Source organism: Mesoplodon mirus (genome assembly GCF_964341445.2).
Source record: "Mesoplodon mirus genome assembly, chromosome: 15".
Classification (NCBI taxonomy): Eukaryota; Metazoa; Chordata; class Mammalia; order Artiodactyla; family Ziphiidae; genus Mesoplodon; species Mesoplodon mirus.
The window spans coordinates 44,209,892-44,217,974 of NC_138991.1; positions in this window are offsets into that span (position 1 = coordinate 44,209,892).

Here is an 8,083-nt window from a genome sequence, read left to right on the forward strand (position 1 = left end):
TCTAAGTGTACAGTTGAGTAGTGTTAAGTATATTCACCTTGTTGTACAACAGATCTCCTGAACATTTTCACCTTACAAAACTGAAACAACTCCCCATTCCCTTTCCCCCAGCCCCTGGCAACCACCAATCTACTTTTTGTTTCTATGCATTTGACTTTAGCTACCTCATGCAAGTGGAGTCATACAGTATTTGTCCTTCTGTGACTGGCTTATTTTACTCAGCATCATGTCCTCAAGATTCATCCATGTTGTAGCTTGTGACACGATTTCCTTCATTTTTAAGGCTGAATAATATTCCATTCTATGTATACATAACATTTTGTTTATCCCTTCCTCTGTTGAAATGTCTATACAAGTCTTTTGTCCATTTCTTAATTCGGTTATTTGGTTTTTTGTTGTTGAGTTGTAGGATTCTTTATATATTCTAGATATTAACTCCTTATCAGATATATGATTTGCAAATATTTTCTCCCATTCTGTAGGTTGTCTTTTCACTCTGTTGATTGTGTCCTTTGAGACACAGAAACTTTTAAGTTTGATGTAGTCTCTTTTATCTATTTTTGCTTTTGTTGCTGTGCTTTTGGGTGTGATATTCAAGAAATCATTGCCAAATCCAATGTCATGAAGCTTTTCCCCTTATGTTTTTTTTTCTGGGAGTTTTATAGTGTTAGGTGTTTAATCTATTTTGAATTAATTTTTGTATATGGTGTTAGGTAAGGGTCCAACTTCATTCTTTTGCATGTGGATATTCAGTTTTACCAACACCATTTGTTGAAAAGACTATCCATTCCTCATTGAATGGTCTTAGCACCCTTGTTGAAAATCATTTGACCATATAAGTGAGGGCTTATTTCTGGACTCTATTTTATTCCATTGGTCTATCTGTCTGTCTTTATGTCAGTACCACACTGTTTTGATTACTGTAGCTTTGTAATAAGTTTTGAAATCAGAAAGTATGAGTCTTCTAAAATTTGTTCTTCTTTATCAAGATTGTTTTGGGGGACTTCCCTGGTGGCTCAGTGGTTAAGAATCCGCCTGCCAATGCAGGGGACACGGGTTCTATCCCTAGTCTGGGAAGATCCCATATGCCTCGGAGCAACTAAGCCTGTGTACCACAACTACTGAAGCCCACATGCCTAGAGCCCATGCTCTGCAACAAAGGAAGCCATTGCAATGAGAAGCCTGAACACCGCAACGAAGAGTAGCCCCCACTTGCCGCAACTAGAGAAAGCCTGAGTGCAGCAATGAAGACCTAATGCAGCCAAAACTAAATAAAATAAAAATAAATAAATTTATATTTAAAAAGAAAAGATTGTTTTGGCTATTCAGGGTCCCTTGAGGTTCCACATGAATTTTAGGATGGATTTTTTTCTATTTAATTTTTAAAAATTAGTTGCTGTATTAGTTAGATTTGACTGAGAGCTGACTGTAATAGCTCAGGCAAATAATAGTCTAATTCTTTGTGCAAATTAGAGAAAGATACCCTATTCTCCACAGACTTTATTTCTGCCTGTTGGAAAATTGTTGTGATATGTTGATTTTGTTCAAATAAGACATTCCATTTTTGTATTCCAGAAAATGGTCACATGCGCATATAAATCTGCCATGTCCACCACGTGAATATGTCCTGTGAGGCAAGCAGCCCTCAGTCCAGAGAGGTGTGCCAGCTCCACAGCATCACCAAGGACCCAGCTTCCTTCTACATTTCCTAGTCACCATCCTCAACTCTTACCTCCATCCTCAGAGTCACAAGATGGCTGCCAGTGCTCACATCTGTGTTCCGGCAGGAAAAAGTAGAGCTGGGAGGGGCAAAATGGGTGCCTCTCCCACCAACTCCAAGCTCCCATTCCAGATTTTATGCATCTCCACTCAGGGAGACTACAGCTTCTATTTCACTAGCCAATCCAAACTTCAGGGGAGGCCAGGAAATGCTTTTTTTTTTTTTTTTACCTGATCACGTCTTCAAATCAGAGTTCTGTAACTAAGGAAGAAGCAAGTAACAAGAGGGCCACTATGGGCTCCCCACTGTTGCCAACATGAAGAACGCAGGTAATTTCCATATGAAATTCAGTTCCAGCTTCTCCTGAAGACATGACATGTCTGGCAAGGCTGGCTCTGCATTACCACGTGGCAACCACTGGCCAGAGCTGGGTAGGCCCTGCCCTGTTCTATTTTATTTTCAAAGTTTTAAAATGAAAATTTAATATGTTTTTAAAAATAGGTATTGCATTCCTGTGCTTCAAAATCCCAAAGGTACTAAAGGGTATACAGTGGAAAATCTCCCTCTTACCTCATCCCCTGCCACTAAGTTCCTGACCCAAGGCACGGTGGGTATTATGTTACCCAGAGATTTTTCTCACACATATAAGCAAATACATGAATGTGCGTATTCTCCGCCCCTCCTGTTTAACATAAACGGTATAATTTTACGTGATCTTCGTATGTTGCTTTTTTCATGTAACAGTGTATTGGAGATTATTCTGTGCATATCCCAAAACTTTGCTCGTTCTTTTTTTTTTTTTTTTGCATATTTGTAGTTTGACATTATATGGATGTACCTTAACTAGTTCTTTAGTGACAGACATTTAGATTGTTTCCAATAATTTACTTTGCGCACATTGAGTTGCAGTAACGATCTTATATGTGGGAGTATCTCTGTAAAACGAATCCCTAGAAGTGGAGTCATTTGATCAAAATGAACGAGCAAGTGTGATTTTGATAGATATGGCCAAATTCCCCTTCGGGGGAGGAGGGCAGTTGACACTCCCACAAGCAATATCCCACAGTGCCTGTCTCCCCACATCCTTGCCAACTCAGTGCTATATAACTCTTTAATCTCTTGCCAGACTGTCAGTTAAAAATTGACATCTAACTGTAGTTGTAATTTGCATTTCTCTTATTATAAGAAAAGATGAGCATCTTTTCATATGTTTAAGGGTCATTTGTATTCTCTTTTCTGTGACCTGTCTGTGTCCATCACCATTTTTCCGAGTAGTCTTTTTCTTATTATTTCTAGGAACATTTTATATATTAGGAAAAGGAACTCTTTATCTATGACATGAGGAGTAAACATATTTTCCCAGTTTGTCACTTCTCTTTAAAAAAAAAAAACTTTCTGGGCCTCCCTGGTGGCGCAGTGGTTGAGAGTCCGCCTGCCGATGCAGGGGATACGGGTTCGTGCCCCGGTCTGGGAGGATCCCATATGCCGCGGAGCGGCTGGGCCCGTGAGCCATGGCCGCTGAGCCTGTGCGTCCGGAGCCTGTGCTCCGCAACGGGAGAGGCCACAACAGTGAGAGGCCCGCGTACAGCAAAAAAACAAAACAAAACAAAACAAAAAAACTTTCTGAAGTACAACATACACAGCAAACTATTACATCAGAAGTGTGCAGCTTGATGAATCTTCACAAAGTGGACCCACCTGTGTCCCCTGTTGTTTATCACGTTTATATCATCATCTATCCTAGGCTTTGCTGTGAGCAGTTTCGTATTTTTACACAGTTGAGTTTATCTATCTCCTATTTTATGACTTCTAGGTTCTGTTGTCATAGTTAGGCCTTTCCCACACTGAGATAAAAACATTTTCCTGACTTTATTTTAGTATTGTTGCTGTTTTATTGTTTCCACTTAAATCTTTAATGTAATTTATGCTGGTGTAAGGTATGATCTATGGAGCAGTCATTATTTTTTTTCTAGGTTGGCTAAACCGTGTCCCAATGCCATTTATGAAACAGTCCATATTTTCTGTCTATGGATTATATATATAATCATATAATCTGAAATGGTGCCATATCTTATACTAAATTCCCCAGGACTGTTTCTGGATTTTTAGTCCATTTGTTAACATCTGTCTCTTCCTGGGCCATTTCAGTTGTTGATTCCTGATGTGGAGGTTTTTTGAGCACTTCTGTGCTGTGTGGTTTACACATAAGAGCCTTGAGCCCTCAGAATTACTCTGACCTCAGTGACCTTGAACGAGTGACTTCATCTCTCTGCCTCAGTTTGTTTCTTTTTTGGGGGGGGAGGCGCCGAGCTGCACGGCTTGCGGGATCTTAGCTCCCCGACCAAGGATTGAACCTGGGCCCTAGGCAGTGAAAGTGTGGAGTCCTAATCACTGGACTGCCAGGGAATTCCCTCTGCCTCAGTTTCTTCATCTACAGGGTCAGGATAATAATAGGACTGACCTCATGGGTTGGGAGGATTAAATAACTTAATATATTATGTAAAGTACCTAGAGCAGTCTAAGGCATATAATACTAAGTGTGAACCATTTTTTTTTTTTTGGTGGGGGGCTGTGCCGTGGGCATGTGGGATCTTAGTTCCCTGACCAGGGATCGAACCCGAGCCCCCTGCATTGGAAGCTCGGAGTCTTAACCACTGGACCGCCAGGGAAGTCCCTATTTTTATTATTTAAGGCCATGTTTAATCCTTCCTTCAGGTCTATGATGTAGCAAGTATTGTTGATCCTATTGGGGATGAGGAAACTGAGACTTGGAGCCATGAAATGACTTTCCCGGGACCTTGCTGAGTGGCGGCACTCGTTCTAGAAGGGGCCCTGCCCGCTCCTGAGCCCCACACTCAGGGGCCTGGCCGCCTCAAGCAGACAGATTTCTCCGAGTTCCCATGGGTGGGAGGGACCCCCTCTTCCTCCCTCTCCCCAGCCCGGAGGCTGTGGCTGATCCTCAGAGAGGAAATGTCACACGCGGCCCCAGCTGCGGTGGGTAGGATGAGGCTTCACCCGGGGAGGCTGCAGCACCAGCTCCTGTGTGAACAGACCTTGTGGGCTGAGGGGCCTGGAGCCTCCTCAGCAGCTCAGCCCCTCCCTACAGAGCCTGCTAGTCTCTGCGGGGAACCCAGGTCTCCACGGAGGCAGGAGTTTTCTCTGGGCAGCCCCAAGTCCTTGAAAGAGACCCCCCAGCCCACCACTCACCAGCTGTGTGACCTGGGGCGAGGCCCTGACCTCTCTGAGCCTCAGTGTCCTCATCTATCAAATGGGCAGGTTGTAGGGAGACTCTAAGGGGAGGACGTGTGCAGAGCAGGATGGCATGGAGGGGTTGATCTGTGGTGGCCTGTTAATGTGAGACATCAAACAACGTGTTGTTTTCTACCACCTCCCACAAAGGCAGCTGGAAATGGAGACAAAGAGCCCAAACTGCCAGTTCAAAAGACTGTGCCAGGTGTGACACAGAAGGGACCAGGGAGGAGAGGCCAAGTGGGAGAACAGGGTTTCTCCTGACAGCAAGAGGGGAAACGTACCCCATCCGGAAAGGGGCAGCGGAGGGGGAGTTTGAGATGCTGAGGAGCCGGTGGAGTTTTTCTTCCCTCCCTCCCTCTAGGGTGTCCAGGGGCAAGGATGGGGTGGGAAGAGGGCAGAGGGAAGGGAAGGAACCACAGAAAGAGTCCCGCAAGGAGTGTGGAGTCTTTGAGAGAGAGGGAGACCAACAACCCTTTCCTTGGCTGTGTTTGCTGGGCCAGGTCCCTACAGACAAATCCAGCCCCACAAGCTGCGCTGCCAGGTTTGGCAAATAAAAATATAATATTTTGGGCCATACTTATACTAAAACATTATTTGTTGGTTTTCTGAACTTCGAATTTAACTGGGTGTCCTGTATTTTATCCGACAAGCCTACCCATGAGTGTGAAACGGACGGGGCAGAGAGGGGAGGGGAGGGCATTTCTGGAGGAAGGGGCAGGGGTAGCCCATGGCCTATGCCTAGAGAAGAGGCCTTCCAGAACTTTCTGCAGGCTCCGAGGGGGACACAGAAGGAAGCTGGGAGGAATGGCTGGAGCGCTTGCCAACAGGGAGGTTCATTCTTAGGGGTGATGCAATCTTGTGGCTGAGGGCTGGTGCCAACCGGGCGTCGAACAGAGACTTGAGAAGCCTCAGCAACAGTGAACACGAAGAAGAAAGCCTTGAAGCTGCAGGGGAAACCACAGTGCTTGCGCTCATCCTCTCCCCGGGGCAGATGGGAGGGGGTAGGGCAGAAGCACCAGCCGGGCGCCAGCTCAGTCCGACCTGTCCTCTCCCCCTGTGTCATCGGGCTCCTACCCACCCCTCAGTGGCCCTGTGGCCTGGGGTCCACGGCCCAGCCTAGAGGCAGGTGATGGGGGAAGAATCTCGTGACCACTGTCATAAAATGGCTGGGACTCAGAGTCTTCACCGTGACTAAAAATCACCAGTGTGGACTGGGTTTCCCTGAACCCCTCTCAATTATATCGTCAGAGCTGATGGGGTTAGGGAGGTCAGAGTCAAGAAAATTAGGTTCGGAAAACAAGTTTATACTGTTTTCTTCTGCTTCTGGATTCTGTGGTTTTGCTCCGGCACGGAGTGCCTGGCATGGAGCGGGACACCCAGCACCGGATCTGGGACACAGGCTCAGCTGGGAGCAGGGCCTTGAGGGCGATGGGACAACCAGGGAGTGGCATGAAGGAGGAGGTGGCCAGGGAAGTGCTCCTTGTGACCTAGACCTTGAGGTGGCCGGGGCAGGGAATGGGAGCTGGCCAAATGTGGACACTTGAAGGGGATGCAGCTGCTTACTTTTATTCCAACAACCCTCATACAGCATTGCCGTGGCCAGCTCTCCTTAAGTGCTTTATAAATAGCCATTCGGTTAATCCTCCTAAGAGTCCTTAGAGGTAGGACGACTGTTATCCCCATTTGGCCTGGAGGCACTGAGTTGCAGAAAGGTTAATTTAAGTGACTTGCACGAGGTCACGCAACCAGGAAGAGGCAGTCCCCCCCACCCCCCGCAGGATGAGCCCTGCTTGCCTGTTCAGCCAGTGCTGGGCCCCAGCCCACCACCAGGGAGCTGGACCGTGGTCTTTCATCCAATAAATCAGATATGTGTTGAGATGTCCTTCAGGGTGGGCTCCGTGCTGGGCTCTGGGATTTCTTCTCTTGTAGCGCACTCAGTCCAGTGGGAGAGACAGACACAAACAATTGCAACCCAGTGTCCACAACTCAGTGCCATAAAATGAGCCCATTTAATGAGCATTCACCTTGGGCTGGGCCCTGTCATAAGCACGTTGCCCAGTTTATTTCTTCATCTTTGAACAACCCCTTGAGATATTGGCCCCATTTTGTAGATCAGTAAACTAAGGCTTAGAGAGATTCAGTAATTTGCCTAAGGTCACAGCAAGCAAATGCCAAATTTGGGACTCATTAGGGGAAGTTTAGGGTTCCATGGGGGCATAGCCCAGAGGGCTTCCCAGAGGAGGTGCACTGTGCTTGAGTTGTACCAGAGAGGGGATTGGTCCAGTGGAGAGAAGGAGGAGGGTGATCCAAGCAAAGGAAACCACCTACAAAGGCCTGGAGGCTGAGCAGCCTGGCAACCTGGGGGAGCTGCACGCCATTCTCAGGGGCTCTGGCTGGTCTGGTCTGGAAGGACAGGATGAGGCCCAGGCGGGGACCTAGCCTTGTCCGGCCCTTGGGCGGTGTTGGTTCTGATACTGATCATGGAGGGGAGGGCCAGGGGAAGCCAGTAGGGCAAAGAGGAAGGATTGTGTAGTGAGTCTGGGCGTGGATTCCGGCCACAGGCTCCCTGAGTTGGATTCCCTGCTGTGTCTCTGGCTGGCTCTGTGACTTTGGGCAAGTCACTTCCCCTCTCTGAGCCTCAGTTGCCTCATCTATCAAATAGGGACCATAGTACCTCATGGGCTTTTATGAGGATTAAATGTCTTAACTGATGCAGAGGGCTTTGAGCAGGGCCTGGCTGAAGTCAGCACTCCAGAAGTGTCAGCTGTTATTAGCGCTGAGGCTGCGTTTGCCTGATAGGTTCACTGCTTTCACTTAGGTTGAGGGAAGACAGTAGTGGTTATAGGGCCAGGTGCCCCCAGCCACCCTGCCCACATCTCAGGACCCCGCCGCACCAGCCCCACCACGGAGCCTCCACCACACTTGGGGCCAGAACCCACTGTGGGTGGCACTGGCAGCCCTGGCTGGGGATGCATGGGGACGCATAGGCTCCTGGCAGTCGGGGGAGGGGTGGAAACCAAGAGAAGTGGTGACTAAGACAGAACCCGAAATGCACTCATACAGAGAACTCCTCCAGGGGGTGGCTTCTTTCACTCTGGCTCCGTTGAGTGA